The sequence below is a fragment of the Apteryx rowi genome, unplaced genomic scaffold, assembly GCF_003343035.1.
Source record: "Apteryx rowi isolate R43461 unplaced genomic scaffold, aptRow1 scaffold_48, whole genome shotgun sequence".
Lineage (NCBI taxonomy): Eukaryota > Metazoa > Chordata > Aves > Apterygiformes > Apterygidae > Apteryx > Apteryx rowi.
In genome coordinates, this window is record NW_020450738.1 from 2212175 (window position 1) to 2229866 (window position 17692).

The 17692-nt window shown below is 53.3% G+C and overlaps 2 long non-coding RNA genes across 12 annotated transcripts in view; one reads left to right on the plus strand and one right to left on the minus strand.

The window, feature by feature from the left end:
- LOC112972239 overlaps nt 1–260 on the minus strand; it is a 36353-nt gene extending 36093 nt beyond the window's left edge. Inside the window, exon 1 of the long non-coding RNA XR_003255611.1 lies at nt 177–260. This is a non-coding gene — a long non-coding RNA (uncharacterized LOC112972239). The remainder of the gene's footprint in view (nt 1–176) is intronic.
- LOC112972238 lies at nt 193–16628 on the plus strand. Of its 11 annotated transcripts, none has more exons than XR_003255605.1 (5): nt 193–445; nt 909–1069; nt 2534–7828; nt 9152–9495; nt 9645–9972. It is a non-coding gene; the product is annotated as an uncharacterized LOC112972238 (long non-coding RNA). The 11 variants fall into 11 exon arrangements; XR_003255603.1 differs by having other exon boundaries at nt 356–445; nt 844–1069; nt 9645–9973; XR_003255606.1 differs by having other exon boundaries at nt 361–445; nt 861–1069.
- Nucleotides 16629–17692: the final 1064 nt, after the last annotated feature.

A 17692-nucleotide genomic window follows, 5' to 3' on the forward strand; every position in this document is an offset into this window, starting at 1 on the left:
CAGACGGTACAAAACCCAAGCCCGTGTGCCTCAGCAGAGGAGAGGCGACCAGCTCCGCCGGGGCTGCCTCGAAGACGGCCCACAGAAGACAATGCCCTTGGGACTGAAGCTTTTGAAGTACCAGCATAAGCAGATGAATCATCTGGAGATTAAAAAAAAAAAAAAAAAAATCTAACCTGAGTCTGCAGATGAAAATCATAATGATTCTAGAGATGAATCATCTGCCACCTGCTCCAATTCAGAGAAGTGACAGCAGCGAGCAATGAGAAACGGCGTCGGTGCCAACGGTTATCGCTACAGCCCAGCCCCGGCCAGCGGAGGAAGATTACGCAGAAGGTCTCGAGGGAGGCGACGGGGCGGCACGCGAGGCCGGCTGGAAACGCGGACCGCTTCATCTCTGTATCGCTGATTCAGAAGCAGCCTGCACGCGCCGTTATTTTTTCAGGTGTGCCTGGTGACTCCTGCCCAGGTCACGGCGGGGCGGCCGTCCTATTTTGAACTCACTAACCCTGCAGGTGACAGCCTTAGAAAGCCCCAGGCAGGGCGGGCACCCACCGACACTGAGTCAGCTTCGCTGCTCCCCGCAAGCGGCCACTGCGCCGGAGCGCGGACGGACACGGCGAGCCTAGAGCCAGTTTGCTGCCGGGGCTGCATCCCCTCGGGCCTGGGTTCAGTAAAGGCACTCAGTCTAGGAACAGAGCATGTGTGTGTGTGTATATATATGTGTGTGTTTATGTATATAAATATACATATATTTGTGTCTGCATATATCATCATGCATATACCACATTGAAAAATATGCCCAGTCGTCACCGAGGTCCCCGCACCGCCTCGCTTTCCCAGCTCATGCCTCCCTCCAGGTCCTGCGCTGCCGCTAAATCTTCCCTGGTGGCTCCCCTTTGCCACAGGCTTCAACGGGAGCGTCTGATCCATCCTCTGCCGGTGTGTCCAGCCGCCCTCCAGTGCCCTATTTCTGCTCGAGCAATTCATCACATCAACTGCTATTTGTCAAGCCATCCTGCAGCTAATGCAGAGGTCTCTGGCTCCTTGGAGCTGAGCCAGCACAAAGGTAAAAACTCTTTCTTTTTCAGAGGCAGGTCCCTTTTTGTGTTGGAAATTGTTTTTTCCCCAAAGAGATGTTGCAAAGAATAAGATTTGCCTCTAGGACGAGGAGTGCCTCTGAAACCTCCTGCACCTGGCAGCCCAGCCGGAGATTTCAGCTGTGGCAATGACGACACTACAGGAATTTCTTTTCCCCCAGCAAAAGCAAAAGGCGATTCAAAGGAAGAGGGAGAAGGCAGGATGAGCCATTTCGATCTGGTCCGTAGCAGGGAAGGGAGAGGAATTCAAAAGAGTGGGAAAAGGGAAAGTGTTGAGACTTGAGGGCAGTTAAGGGCGCTCCAGATGACAAATCCCCAAACTAATTGTTCCAGCTAAAAACATGCACATACACATGTACGTATACATATATAAATATATACGTATCACTCTTGCTTGGGCTCCCTTCAGGTTCTCCACAGATAATGAAGGATTCCCATTGCTAAGGCCCAGAGCGCCCAGCCATTCCCCTCCGATGGTTTAAACCATCTTCTCCCCCGACACCTGGTCTGACACAAGGGTTGGAGCGAGGAGGAGGCATGGGCCGCAGGGCTCGCCGGGATTTGCTGGACGCCCCTCGCTGACGGTGGCCACCTCGGCTGCGGCCCTGTGCCCGCACCTTCGCCGGCTGGCGCCGGGACGCCCCGGCTCCGACAGCCAAGGCAGTTTCGCTCCCTCTTTTCAGGATGTTGTTGTCCTTTGCTACTTTCCTGAAGGAAAGCCATGCAATTTCTGCAGCTTTTCCTTTTCCTTTCCAGTTTCCCCTCTCTCCATTGCAAATAACAGCTGTCCTAAAAACAGCTAGCATTTCTTCCTAGACATCAGCAGCAGCTAGGCTTATGGGCCAGGTCATGTGCCAGAGCACTAAGCCTTGCACCAAGTGTCCTGTGTTTATCCAAAGACGAGAGACACTAACTAAACAGTGAAACCTGGCAGGCAGCTCGTTTCAGTCCGACATCGCAAATTCCCACTTTCTACGCCCCGAGTCATATTTTTCCTGTTGTCAGCCTACGGGCCATCTGGTGTTGATGCATCTCCCCTGTGAACTGCGGAGCGGCCCTATTTCCACGTCCTTGTTCGCGTGACGGGACGTCACCTTGGCTCTCTCCCAGTCAGGAGCTGCGCTCTGGCCACAGGAGATAAGGCTCGTCGGCAGCCTCGGCCACCGCGCGGCGAGCCGTGAGCCCACGCGCGGCTCTCCCGCTGCGGCGGAGGCGGCCAGGTAGAGGCGGAGACGGCGTGTCCGTTTTGCTCCCCGGCGCTGCCTTCAAGCCACAGGATTTCTGTTCGTGCGCTGGCAAATAGCGAAAACAGGAACTCAAAGGGCAGAGGCAGTTGCAAAGCCTAGCAGCAATAGGAGAGGCTGCTCAGACGCCAGGAGGGGGGGGAAATAACTGCGTTGACTTTTTTTTTGTTTTTTCTTAAATCCTTAAAGCTTCCAGGAAGAGGACTGTGCCCCTAGATGTTATCCCGTCCCACCCCCAGCTCCACAAGGCACCCGCCGCCAGCGACGACAGCGGCCGTCCCGTTTTGACTTAGCGGCACAGGTCTCCTCGCTGAGGGACACCTGTGTCTTGCTCCAGTTCGGGCTGCGGACAAAGGCAACGTAGTTGGACCTGCGTGAAGACAAGGGGGTCTCCCCTGCGGAGAGGGGAGACCTGCTGTAGTGCCTCATGCCACCTCGACTCATCTTTCTCAAGGTGCAAGAACAAATCTCCTCGCGCTCTTCTCTTCGCAGAATGGGGACGAAGGAACTTCACCTGCAGGAGTTTTGTGGCCGTACTGAGGAAGAGCATTTGGAAAGCGTATTTCCAAGTCACAAAAGGAGTAGCCTGGTGCATAAATCATGGAAGGCATTTATACGAGGGAATTGTTTTTATACGAGTAGCACCGAATTTTGTCTGGGATAAGAATGACAACAATTCACGCCTCCTAAAGGAAGCCAGTAAAAACATACCGCCCCAGGTATTGTATGACAAAAATATGGGCTTTCTGAATTTGAAGTGGAAAATGTATTTCTGAAAATTTGTATTTTCATTCTCTATGGAAATAAGGACATTCTGTGACAAGCGGAAGAGGGATTATGGCTCTTTTTCACAGGGCAGGGGAGAAAATCATCTTCCAGCCAGCTCGTTCGTAGCTCACAGAGAAAAGCACGTGTCCACCATCCCTATTTTCCCGTCTGTTAAGTGATTACTAGAGCAGATAACGCCAGCAAAGGGGCCTGCTCTGCTGGGGCAACTCGGGTTGCGTGCAAGAGTGGGTGTCGGGGAGGGGGGGAACAAGCAAGCCAAGCAAAACAGGGAGGAAAAACCTGAGACGGAAGAAAAATCTTGGAAGGAGATGCCCTTTCAACAACTTCCCATTAAACTCTTGGTCTTGGCTTCCTTCTCGCCATGTCCAGTCCCTGTTATTGAAATGCTCCCTGGGTTTCCCATGGGGTGCTACGTCTGCCTTGGTCTCTTCACCGGGCGTCTTCCCGGCACCACCCCCCCTCCCGGGCCGCCCTCCGCACGAGCCCCCCCTAAAACCACGCCGGCGCTCGGCTCCGCGCAGCCACAAGCCCTCCTCCCCTCCGCCCTGCGTAAACCACGGCGATCCTGGCGGAGCGAGAAATGAAATAGCATAAATTCACCCAAACCCTAGCGCGCTCGCCTTTTCCTAAACGAGAGTTTAAATGGCTGTCAGCCTATCTGCCGATAGCAGAAAGCAGACTGTAAATGCAGCAGGATGCAACGAAGCCAGGCAATTCCAGGGAGAGCACCAGAAGGCTCAATATTAGGACGACCGGCATTCGCCGTCTTTGCTAATGACTTAGCAATCGTTTGTGATGATTTGTGTTGCCTTTGATATGCAGAGAGCCACACTTTCCGCTTAAAACTGGAAGGAAGCGCCAGCGATTTTACCGACCACCCAACAACTGCTTTCCATAAATAAATATTTTCGCCACCTTAACATTAAATAAACCTGCCAAGGAAACAACAACAAAAAAAGCCCTCAACTGCGCATTCGGCGGCGTGGGCATTTTCTAAGCGATTTCCTACCCTGCAGCACGATGGTGCCATCTAAATACAGCCAAAAGCATCAAAAGGCGAGAAAAGGCTCCTGGTTAGCCGTGGGGCAGAAACTCGGTGCCGGCTGGCCTCAGGACACGGCGCCGGCGGCCGCTGCAGCGGGAGGCAGCGCAAGAAAAGCGAGAAAAGGGAAGCGTCAGCTCGGTGCGTACCGGGAGCGCGCTGCCGCTTCTCCGCGGGGAAATCCCTTCCCCAATTCCCCCTCTTGTGGAGCGGCCGGAAAAGGCTTTCCTCTGCATATTTCCGCGCTGGGGCTTTATACGGAAGGCAGCTCCTGCAGACCCAGGCTGAGACCTGCAAGAGAAAGTGGGGTTGGAGTCACAGCAGGCAGAAGCGTTTCAGAGCAGTGAAAGATGGCGCAATTTTTTCCTCCCTTTAGGAGCAAAAGAAGCCCCAAAAGTCAATCCCGGGCCGCCATTTCTCAGGACTCCAGCCGCAGAGGACATGCTGGACTTAGCCTTCACCTTTTAAAGACACTGATGGGACGTGTCTGAAGAGGTCCCCGACCCTCACTTTGAGGGCAAAAGAAAGAAACAGAGCATCTTTCCCCGCCTCGCTGCTCTCGGCCAAAATCTGAGCCAAACTCCTACGAAAAGTGCAAAAAACCCTCCCGTTCTGTGGCGTAGTTTTTCTTTTGTTTTTCACAGTAAGGGAATTGCCGCCGTTTCGACTACAGGCAGATGAACAGCAAGTACGCTGTGCCTTTGAAAGCCCAGGTGTCGACCCACACAAGATATACATAGTAGTAACAGCAAGGGTTTACACATGTGTCGCAGCAATGGCAAGAGTCAAGTGGAAGAGCACCAGCATCCAGTCCGTGGCAGAGGAAACGAGGAACAGGAACGTGTGCTCAAAATAGGTTTGCTCACAGAAACCAGGCAAGCAGGTCTGCAGACCAAATTTTGTGTGTTGGGGGGGGGGTGTTTTGTTTTTTTTTTAATCTGCGTTGCTAACTTTATTCCCGTGTCTTCTGACAGAGCGGCACAGCTGGCTAGCTCAGCCCTTGCTTCCTTTCCCAGGCCTTCCCCGAGCAGGTCCGCGGCAGGGGTGCGGACCCACGGAGACACACGTACGAGCCCAATTAGCGCGCGGGAGGTAAACAGCGGCAGAGCAGCTCCCATTGTTTGTTGCCTAACAGCCGGAAGAGTGTCAACACTTTTCTCAGGGGCTCGGAAATAGATGTTAATTGTTAATTCCAGCTTAGCGCATCCCCTGGGATGAGGCCTGGCATGCTGCAAGAATATTTTGAATATTTTGAAAATCCACTGGCAGAGAGAAAGCCCAAAATTTAAGTGGGGAAGATGAAAAAAAGCCCTGGAAAACAACAAATTGCAATAAATCTACGATGCCTGGCAGCGCCTGCATCTCGGGGGTCTGGGCAAGGGTGCAAGTTAACTAGCCAAGCATCCCTCCGCAGCCCCGGTGGTCTCACTCCTCTCCACATCACCTTTTGGGTAAAGCCCCAGCGAGCGCGGGGTTAACCCCAGCAGCCCTTTGCGATTCACCCCAGACCCACCGAAAGCTGCATCCTCCGCGTCCCCCAGGCCTCCTGCCTTCCCGCCGGCTTTCTGCTCCAGGTGTATATGCAATAGCGTACTTGCACTTTCCCCTGCTACAACCCATAACGGCTGAAAAGAAACATCTTTTTTTTAATCACCCTCCCGTAGCTTTTCTACACACCCGTGCAAAATCCTCCCAGAGCAGACAAATCACACGGCAGGCAGCTGCCTCGATCTCCGCTCGGCCGGAGGCAGCCCGCTCCGGGCAGCACGGCTGACATCGGGGCGCCGCGGGAAGCTGCTTCCAGCTGAGCTGCGTGCCGCCGGGGAGCCCGGCCCCATTATCCGCGGATACGCTGCCCCCGGCCTTTGCGTTATCAGCGAAAGCCACCTCGGTCTAATGGTGAGCGCAGCAACGCACAAGAGCGGGAAGGGTTTTTTGGGGGGGGGGGGTGAAGCCACCTGGGAATTCAGCAGGGAAAAGGAGAGCGACCTCCCAGGGAGAGCAAACGCTCGAATGCGCTGCATTAAACCCCATCGCTGCAGCTGCGCGCAGGACTCCCCTTTCAGGGAGCACGGCAGGGTTTCCGCCGGCGTTGACCATTTACCGATTTTGCCGGAGCGGGTAATTGGGAGGGTGAGAAGGTGATCGGTTAAGATGTGCAAACTCCTCAAGGATCAGAGCACATGGCGCAAAGGGGCCCTGCATCCGGATGTGGCTCTTCCCGGCCCCTGCGGGTGGTAGCGAAACCCTTGGACTGGAGCAAAAGTATCAGTGAGTTTAAGTAGACGGAAACGCGTAAAGCACCCGCTGCTAGAGGATGCTTGGCTCCAGGACCAAATCCTGCCCTCCTCGCGGCAGCCGAGCTTGCTCCAGGTAACACCTGCAGGAGCGAGACTCTCACTGAAAAGGCGCCGTTTGTTGTCCAACTCCAGCTCCACAGTAGGACACCAGTATGTATAAAAGAAGCAGCGTCGCTAGGAGACGTGCTGAATATTACCTACCAGAAAAACATTACATTTGAAACACCGCAGTGGCAAAAGAGAAATTATCAACTTGCTTTCAACGTGGAGAGCGGGGGCCTCACCGAAACTTGGAGTGAAGCAGTATCAATTGCATCAGCTGCAAATTCTTAAGCTGCAAACTTTTAAGCCGAAGTGTCTTTCCCGGCTAGAGAACATGTATGTGCGCACGTACGTGCACATCCAGTCACGGGTCCGTGCAAACACACATGCTCTCTGCCTTCACCTGGGAGAGGCATCTTGGCCCTTCAGCAACGGCCCGCCCAGGGCGATCTTCTCGGGGACACCCTGAGCTGCTAAAAGCACCCATCTCAGCAAACAGATTTAGGCCGTTTGCTCTTAGGACAGATTAATATGGGTGACCAGGTGTGAAAAAGCCAAGTGCACCCCAGCCCTATGCGTTTGTGGGTCCTGCCTTTTTTAGAAACGTGATACTCTCCCGAGCGTCCTCAGGTTGAGCAACTTTTTTTTTGATACTTTAAAACTGGGAAGAGCTCTCAAAAGGAGTGACAATCAGCAGACAAAGTTTCCGACGCGCTTCCAAAGAGAGAAAAGGGAGGGCTTTCCACAGCCTCACTGGCGAGTCAATAGCCAGGTCGCCTGACTCCCTCCCCTCACTTTAATCCAAGTAACAGCACGTGTGACATAAAACTGCGATCCGCAGACTAGACGGGGCTACGCTAGCCATCTCGTCTGACCTCCTGGGCGACACGGCCCTTAGGTAACCAGCTAGCGACTCCTGCAGCAAGCCACAACTTGTCTTTTAGCCAAAGCCTTGGCAGAAAGGCTCTGCCCCTGCCCCTGCCCCTGCCAAATCGCTCCACAATAAAACGTAACGCCACCCACGCTTAAAAAATGACGGCCTTTTGGACTGAATTTGTCTAGCTTTAGCCTCGATCCACGGGGTTTTGTTTGCCTTTGTTTGCTAGATTAAAGAACCAGCAACTACTAAAAACATTTGCCTTTGGAGATACTTGAGGACTGTGATCTTAACCTTTCCTTTCTAAAAATAAATAGATTGAACTTCTTTAAATGTCTCTGAGGGAGGCGAGTTTTCCTGACCTCCGATCGTACGGGCAGCTCCTCTCCGAACCCTTCCCAATTTGTCAGCATCGTTGGACGTGCCCACCCCGAGTGAGTGCCGCATTCCCGTAACCGCTTTGAAAGTCCCGGCTTTCCTATGTATTTCCCATGAGAATTTTATTCCCTTTATGTGACTTCATATTTATGTATTTTTATCACATCTAAGACATTTAAAATACTTCCAAAGCTTGGCTTTGTAAGGCTGCCATTTCTATGAATCAAACACCTTTCCATCCAAGTCACTCCACAGTTTACAGCTAGTCATATTTTTTCAAAGTACATTTTAATATTCCAGGTTTAATCCACTCCCCAGCATCCCAGAAACAGTAGTGCAAATTCTGCCCTCTTCCTCACAAGTGACGGTGTGGCCTGTAACTATATGCATGCCCAGCGAGTGGCAATAGCCCAGCAAATGCTGCAGATCTGCAATATTTGTCTTACTCCCACCACCCAAGCGGTAACCCAGACTTTATTTTCTGTATGTCCTCCAATGGGGATGCTGCTGTGGGACTCCGGCTTCCTCCTGAGGCATTTAAAAAACATCCATAATTTTCATGGCATTGTGGAAATGTGGGTCTGAAAGGGATTGTAGGTGATCTGCTGGTCCACCCTTAAACTGTGGTGGGAGACGTGTCCCTGGCAGCCGCTCGTCCAAGTCTGCCCTGCTGAACCGCCAACACTGTATTTTCTCCGGATAACTTGTTTCAACGCTTAACTATCTTTATAGTTAGAAATTACTTTCTTGGCATGGTACCTACACGTACCTCGCTCCCAGTTACTCCAGTTTTTTATTATTTTATTTCCAGTGGCTGTGAAAGACAGTCAATTAGCACCATTTTAACAAAACTTAATACATAGTAGATGATTTCCCATGTCCTCAGATCCTCTAGTCTTTCAAAATCCAGATTCGGCAATCCCAAATTCTTTCCTTTCTCTGGGGAAAAACATGCTCTAAATTATCATTCCTGCTGATCGTCTTTGAACTCTCTCTCTCTCATCCACACATTACTTAAAGTGTGGATCTCCAGCTGGAAGCATTTCTCCAACTGAAGCTTCGCCAAACTGAGAATGATACAGAATACAGAATAATTCCTGTTGCTTTAAAAAAAATCCTGGTGGTAAATACATCGCAGAATGCAATTTGCCTTTTAACAACGTGATCATGTTGCTGGCATCAGTACAGTATCCACCACTATCTTCAGATCCTTTTCTGCAGCACATGCTCTAGCTCCAAACACACCCTCTCATTTTTTTCATTAGATTTATTTTCCAAGTATAGAACTTGTCCTGTACCTTCACTGATAACTTCAGACCTCATTTTTACAATATCAAGAGCATTTAGGTCATTAATCTTTTGTTCCAAAACGCTTGCAGCTCTTCCCAGCTGGCTGTCACCTCCGGATTTTACAAGCTGCGCGAGCCAAGGCACGGCTGCAATACGAAGCAGCCTGGTCGGGGCCCTCCCAGACGGCTCCCGCCGCCTCCTCCCGGGGGGACAGGGAACCGAGCGCCACGACGAATCCTTGCGGGTGGGCTCGTGCTTTTCACGAGCGGTGCGCCACTTTGCGAGATCCCAGCTTTCCCAGCTTCTGATCCGAAAGAAATCAGGTCTTGCCGCCATCGAGAGGCAGCACATCTGCTGGGCGTCCCCACACGCGCCGAGCCCGGGATCCTTTCAGCGATGGTCCCCTCGCGTCCCGCGCTTGCAGCGGCATGCGGTAGGTGAATTTCCTCGGTACAAATACGCGGTTATCGTAGCGGCTGCTTACACAGTGTCTTTCCAGAGCTCTTCCTGCTGATCGAGTAGGCTACAATAACCCCAAACGTGACAGTGCCTCTGTTCTTTTCCCCTTTTATCTTTCTCCAGGCTCATGCAACAAGTTTTCCTCTTGCTTCTTCCTGAATTTCAGACGGACACCCTTTCCTGAGATTTGCTGCAGAATTTAACTGCTTTTTCCTTAAAAAACACTTAGTTTTCCTGAATAAGCTGTGTCCTTTCTCTACCCATATTTGTAATCTGTGATATGTCCCTCTGAATCTCCGCTGTGCCAATTAAATTGTAGTTTTGCTTGTATGCTGAGACTCCAAATACTTCCTGTTTATTTTCTGTACTTCTGGAATGATTTCTGAAGGAATTAAAAACAAATCTGTTTATCTTCACTAAATCCCTTTGCTGATAAGGGTATTAGTGGTCTTATTTATGAATGGGAAAGCAAGGCAAAGGGGGGCTGGATGCAAAATTGTCATAAAGCAGACCCCTGGTTTGAGATGCCCTGAAAGCATTCAGCAGCTGAATTTTCTGAATTTGCTGAATAACTATCCTCTAAAACTCATGCTCCTTCAGCTAACTTTAGTTTAGGTATCTCCAAACTGTGGGACCCCTCTTTCCTAGGCACTGTAGAAAATTCAGGATGCCACTGTCACACGGGCACAGAGCTCATCCACAGCTTTTTCCCGGACAGAAAGAAAATACATTGCAGAATACGTGGCAGCCGGAGTCTGCAGCCACAGACAATCTCCCTCTCTCATAGCCATCACTTTTTAGTACACCTTGTAATTTTTCAGAAAGAGGGAATGCAAGCCGCAGATTGTCCCAGCCGCTGCTAGTTGTTTTCCCCCCCCCACACACACACTTTTTATCAGGTTCATAAAATCATTTTTGCCTTGTCTTTCAACACCCCATTAAGCGAAGGTGAAGACAGGGCAGGCTGTCACCGCTGAACAACGCCGCAGCTATTTTTCACTTTGACAGCCGGCGGCGTCTCACGTCGGAGGCCCCACCTGCGCGGAGAGGCGCCAGGCGCGGGCCCGAGGCTCGGCAGCGAGGCGGGAGACCAGCCGGGCCGCCGACCCGCTCGGGGACGGGGAGTAGCCTCCCCAAGAGCCCCACATCCACCTCTCTTCCAGGAGATGTGTCTGCTACGCGCTTCCCGCCCCTTGCTAGCAAGCCCTGCGACCCCCCTCGGCTCCCGCGGGAAAAGGGGGGACCTCCCTGCCCTCTGCCCGCTGCCGTGGCTAAACCAGAGCAAGCCCCCCCGGGGCCTCCCCAGGCACCGCTACTTCCATCATCCTTACGGAAAGGCACAGTGCAGCCTTTGCCCTTGCTCATCTGCTCGCCAGCTGCAAGCACCTATCGCCACGTCACACTTCTCGGGCGTTTTCCACCCATGTTCTGGGTTTTTTTAGTCTGTATTTCCACACTCACTCTCCAAAGTCTTGAATTCACCAGGGGAGGCAAGGGGGGGGGGGTGTTTATTGCTTTTAATTGAAAAGCTTAAGCTGCTTCCTCTTCAGCAGCCTCTAACGCAGCTGCTGGCACCAGAGCCCTGCTTGGCCCCCGGAGAGCGGGAAGAGGGGACGGGACAGGAGGTAGCGTCGCGCGGGGAGGCTACAAGTGGGGCTGGAAAACGCCTGTTGGAGCAAAGGAGAAAACAAAAGGTGAAGACGTTGCCTCCAGGGAGCTAACACGGAGCGCTGGCTGGCCTCAGTGGGATCAGGCCGGACGTATGGGGATGGTACCATGCCCTCGAGAGAGGCCCCCTCTGCCCCAGGTTTCCAATCGCAGATGTTTTGAGGACTCGCACATTTGGCGGGGACACCCCTGGGCAGTGACGCTCCCCCAGCGGTGCTCTTCCCTGCACCCTTGCCCACGGGATTTCGGCAGAGCTCCCCACGGCGCAAGGCACGCGCCACCACTACCAGAGAACGGGCTTCTATAATGTGGCGACTAGTCTTTTGCACGTACGTGGCTTTCAAGAGAGCTTTTCTATGGCTTTTTAAAGAAGGGAGGAAGGGGGACCACACTTTAAATCCTCACGTTCAAAAAAAAAAAAGAAAAAAAAAGACTAAACAAATAGCTCTTCCCCCAAGCTGCAAACCACGARGTCGGCCAGGTCGTGCTGATTCCCTGCCTGCAACAGTAGTAGGTGTGCAAGAAAAGAGTCACAGCAAGCTGACAGCTCAGCTAGGACCACAGGCCAACCGCTTGGCCAGCGAGGGAAATCAAAAGCAACACGGACAGCTATAACACACATCTTCCCCATACGATGTCTCTAGGTTAGCGAACCCACACTAAGGAGATCACTAGTATACGTGTGTTCACGTTGCTTTAAAACACTATTCAGCTGCTCAAGCTCATGCTGCAAAGCATTTAACTTTGCACGTAGCTTATATTTATGGGGCAAAACTGCTTTACGCAGAATGCAACTCGATCCAGTCGTGCCTGCATTAAGGTAATGAACAAACGTGACCCAGTCACATCTGCCAGGAGGCTGAACGTTTCCCAACGATGGAGGAGACGGCAACCCACCTCTCCGCCTGGGCTTCGCACATGGAGTGCCCTGGGAGAAAGGCAACCAGCAAAGTTCCCGCACACTTCTCCCTTCGCAAGACCGAGAAAATCAAAATCTGCCTGGAAATCACAGGCTGGGTTACAAAAAGCAGCAAATCACACTGGCTTTTCAAAGAAAACAGCAAGATCTTTTCCCTCCTCCATGTGAGGTGAACTGTATAAAATGACCAAACTCCTGAAATCTAAAGTTATGCACTTACATATGTATATATTGGAATAAATATCCATATAAAAGTGACCTGTACCAATTCTCTGGGACTGCTATTAGTGACAGCAGCGGATGCTAAGCTTACCTGAAATAAAGCCACCTTTCACTGGTGCCTAGCTATAGACACAGGGAGCCTATCTTGAGGCACCTAATTTGAAAATGTGGTTGCATGAGATAAGTGCTCAGTCACACTTKCATCTTCCATTCCTGTTTTCTGAGGGAGCCTGAGTCACCTTCCAAAGAGAAACCATGAAGAGCATCTCTCAAGAAAAAGCGCCTTTAGGAATTTAGCCCTTCGTGGTTTTCCTTTAATTTGTAATTGACCAAAAGTCAAATTCAGAGACGTAGGACAGAATGACCCYGAAAACAAAATGCTTTCTAATTACGATAGTTATTGGCAAAGAAGAGGAGAAGGAAGGCCCTAGGAGCAATATTACATTGGCCAGAGCTTGCATTCAGCATAAAYGTTACTGATGTACATATTTGAAACCAAAGGCCCAAGACCTCCCATTGAACTTTCCCCTGCTCCTCTCGTGTTTCCCCATCTGCTTCTCACAGGATCTGTTTTTGCAGCTACTAAGAGCTAACACGCAAGGGATGCTGCACTGTCGCTATCTGTAGAGACCAGGTAATGCCTGGAAAACCAAAGGCGGCGCAGGAGACCTCAGGGCCTAACCAGCATATCTGGTAAGGGCTGCCCGCTCAGCCGTGGGGAAGGAGCCACGCAGCGATCGCTGGCAGGAAACGCAATGCAACGCTGGGCRACGCAGTAAAAGGCTCATAGTTCTGGACTGAAAAGTCCAACAATTTGCTGCTCTTCTCCATCACCAGAAGCACACGTGTCCCACCAGTGCAACCACTGTACTCCACAGATAACACGCCACAACTCAATTTCGTCCAGGCAGGGATACCAGCCTTTCTGCACCTTTTCCCCCAAACTCCACACTGACCTAACACAAACAGACCAAGCTTCCCCCGTGTTTCCTCTTTACTGTTTTCTCTGCGCAGTGCTGGAAAGCCACCCTCCTCTTCAAGGAAGGGATGCCACGACGTGACAGTGACCTTTACTGAATGCAGGAAAAAAATAAAGCAACTTCCTGCGATGTCCCAGCCCCAGGTCACCTCAAAACCAGCGACTCCTCCGGCCCAGCCGTGAACGTGCTGCTCTGCCGCGACGGCCGCAACTCCTTCACGCGGGGTGGGGGATCTTCAGCACGTGCTCAAACAGGTGCTTCGGTACCTCGGAAAGCCCTGCAGAAAGCAAAAAACCAAAGTAAAACGATGGTTCACTGAACTGGTCCGGTTGCCTTTGCTGCCGGTGCTGTAACACCTCRTCTCTACAGGTCTTCTGGTAGATGCCGCTATAATTTGGACATGGGCTTATGAAAAATCGGGGTCCCTCGGCGGGAGACAGAGATACATACGTACATAGGGAAAGGACATTAGAGATTTCCGTAGACCTGTCTTGCTGATCTGCCAGTCTTCTAGGCTCCCGGGGGGCACCCGAGGGGGCAAAATAGGCTATCCAGCAAATTTGTTTCCCCTGACCTCACATAGCTGTTTATCACTGAGGAAAGAAAACATGATTAAAACAATATGAAGAGTTGCAGGCTCAGTACAAACAATTTAATTACGGCTTTGAACTTGCTTTTGCACAGAAATTTTAAGCCAGAGTTGATTTTGGCCCAGCATGCTACACAAAGCACGTAGTTATAACACAAATCCTCTTACTCCGCAGCCTGGCATAAAGCGTGAAAAAGTACATTTGCCCCATGCGCCTTTCTGGACGTTTCACAAACAGGTTCGAGGGGCCCAAACGCATCACACACCTCCACCCGGCAGGAGTCGGATGTGCTGGGGCGGCKCTCGGGAGACGAGGAGACGCGGGCCACGGCCGGCACCCTGCACGCCTCCCGGCCGTCCCGACACCCTTCGCCGCGCCACCGCACGCCGCGGCCCAGAGCGACCGAGCCCTCCCTCTGGCAGGGGGCACGGCTCCCGCTCCGGAAACTGCTGCTCTCATTAGTACGTGCAATTACGCATCGCACACACAAATATTGCAATCGCCGCGCCGGCTGACAGGGTGCCCCCCAAGTCTTTCCTGAAGTCACACCGTGTGAAGATTAGGCCTCTGAACTTTATTGCTATTAATCCTCTGCTGAGAAAGTCAGATGCAAACAGATTATCCTGTTCCCTGCAGGTAATTGGACACTGTATCTCCGAAGGAGGAAAAGCTGCTCCTAACGCTTACAGCAGAAAACGCATGTAAACCAGAGGGGGGGGGAGTTGCAGGATGCCCGACTCCGGGTGTTTAATCAGTCAAAACAGCCATTTTTCCCCCTTTTCACTACTTACAGATGCAAAGGCCGACGGAGAAGAAAAAAGGTGAGCCTGGATGGACCTAGAAAAACCTCCAAAACAGCTTCTGCACCAGGTGTCTTTCAAGGCATTTCAAGACCCAATAAAGTTGCATGTCCTTTTGAGCAGATGCCTGGCTTGAAAAACTCATGCACCTTCAGGAGTGAAACCTTACGTTCGAGATGTAAAAGTTGGATAGGGGGGATTTCTTTTCCTTTTCCCTCTGGCTTTCTGAAGGCCCACGCGGCTCCTGCCGAGCGCGCTGTGCCCTCGGACGGCACCGCCGTGAGACAGCAGCAGCAAGCGGGTCTGGCGTCCCGCGCGACGACGGCTCTGCTCGCGCGCCGCGCGAAGGTCGCTCGTCCCCCAACACAAACACGCGGGCTATGCTCTCCTGCCTTGTTTTGCCCCAGAAACGCTCTGAAGTCACCAGAGCTGCTCCCGGGGAGAAACGAGCTCTGCGGCGCTCGCGTTCGGCTGCTGAGATACGGGGAAGGCGCTGCACAGCAAGCTGCGCTTGAGGGAGGCGCGTGCAAGACAGAGCGGTCGATCTGGAGGCCAGAAGATCCTGCGGCCTGTCAAACCGCAGCTGGGCTGCCGCAGGGCACCGGGTCTGTCGGGAGGCTGGTAGGTCAAGCTGGCTTAGCCCTGCCAAGCCGAGTCGGGGGGCTGCTGCAAATTCGGCTTATGTTCTCGGAGGGAGGGAGGGCGGCGCTGCTGTTTCGGCAGGGATCCCCCTGGTTTCATCAAGCCTGTTGATTAGGGCAGTAAAGTTTAAAAAAATTTAAAAAATGAAGAAAGAAAAAGGGGGACAGAAAGGAAGAAGGGACTAGGGTAGCCAGCCGCACCTATGACAGGAAGCATTGCAAAAATGCACGCGTCTCCTGCGCTCGTACTTGCAGGGCAGACACGCATGAGTTGTCTCTTGCTTACCCGCAGCCAGGAGAGACAAGACTCCCGACTTGGTGTAAAAACCCCTGCTGGCATGTGTGGCCTTTTTTTCCCCTTTTTCTTTTAAAGACCCAGTTTGCCGGGCCTGCAGTCACTTTCCTGTGCACGGGGAAGAGCGGGGTCGGTGGCAGTGGTGGAGCCCTGGCCGGGGGGTCACCTCATCCAGCTGACGCCGGTGACGCTGCATCCTCCTTCGGCGAACTATGAGGGGTGCAAAACATGGGGGCGTCTCTTCCGGCGGGGCACGAGCAGCTGAGCGGCCCTGAGCTCGGGGGGCAGCAGTGTTTTGCACCAGCTGAGAGGGCGCGCGCGCTCCTGCTCCGCACCGGCAAAAGAATTTGCCACACAAGAGGGGGGAAAAAAAGCAACACCCAGCGTTAATAAACATGCAGACTTAAAACAGTTGGAAATACTGATTAAAGCCTGTTGGAAACCAGACAAGTGCTGTGAAAGCACAAACACACACACGAAACTATGGCAAAACCGAGATGGACCTTGGCTCTTCTTGGTGTAAATGACTCTCCAGGAGGAGACCACGACACTTCTTCCCAGCTCATTTGCACAGGCTGAGACCGCATGAAGTGCTGCTGAAGTCAACTGCACTCAGAAAAAGCCATCGTCTGGGGGAAGCAAAGACGAAGATCTTTGCCTAGAGAAACCGCGGTTCGCCGTGGTGCGGGGCTGCGCGGGCTGGCACATCTCTGAGGGCCTGGGAGGCCAGACTCCAGGCAGGGCTGAAACCCTGCCTCACGGATTCACGGCAATGAAACCGCATCTGCAGCAGGGGCAAGCGGCAAGGGAACCCCCTGCACCGCCGGACTGTTTCACAGAAATTCAGACAAAAAGAAAACTCGGAGAGCAACCCGTGATGTGGAAAATACATTGGTTTGCGACCATTTGCATTTCCTTAAAAAGAAAAAAAGGAAGAAAAAAAAAGAACCGTGATCTGAAATGCATATGGCAGATTTCGTGTCTTGGTAAAGCCCTTTCTCCACAGGTCTGTTTTCCCAGGGTAGGGGACAGCTGGGAATTCGCTCTGTCCGAGGCCCAGCCGAGGAGCACAGCTGCCTGCAGACGCGCTCCCCCCGCTGCGGGGCACGTCCGCGGGCCGGAGCGGGGCCGGCCGGGGAGGCGGCGGGCGCCTCAACGCCCCGTGCGAGCCCCCCGGCTAGAGCAGCCTCGAAGCCGCTCTCGTCTGCACCGCGGGAGGCGGGAGGGGGACCGGCAGCCGGATTTCGCTCTCGGGCTCAAGCTGCTGCGGGCACGAAACAATTTCTCCCGCGGAGATCAGCAAAGCACGAGTTTCGGAGCGTTATAATTAGCCCCGCTCACCAGAAGCAACGCGAGTCACGCACCCGCGCGCCGGCGTCACGCTAAGCTTTCGCAGACATGTGAAAGTGACTGTTTGTGTTGCCGGACGTCCAGTTGGCTCCGCTTTGAGTCATCTCTGGAGCCACGGCTCCAGCACGTGGGCTGCGATGTCTGCGAACGCGGGACTTCCTTTTGAGGAAACCAGGGGAGATGTGCCTGTTGCTTTCTCGTCTCTAATTGCCAGCGCGCTGTTCATTGGCATTGCTTGCTTCCCAGGCGGCCCGGCCGAGCCGCGGGGAGAAGCCCAAGGAAGAAGCTACAACTTCTGTTTCGCGGAGAGCGGCCGCGCCACGCTCCCCCGCGGCCCGCGGCCACGGGACAGGGCACCGCGGCCGTGGGGAATGCCTTGGCGCGGGCTGCCCGGGGCCCCGGCGTCCCGCGCCCGGGGGGTCCCCAAGTGCCCTGGAGGTCCTCCACCCCTGGGGGTCCCTATGTGCCCCGGTGCACCCTGCACCCCTGGGTGCCACCATGTGCCCCTGGGGGTCCCCATGTGCCCCGGTGCACCCTGCACCCCTGGGTGCCACCATGTGCCCCTGGGGGTCCCCATGTGCCCTGGAGTCCTCCACCCCTGGGGGTCCCTACGTGCCCCTGTGCCCCCTGCACCCCTAGGTGTCCCCATGTGCCCCTTCGGGTGCCCCTGCACCCCGCGTGTCCTGATGCGCCCCGGGGCACCCTG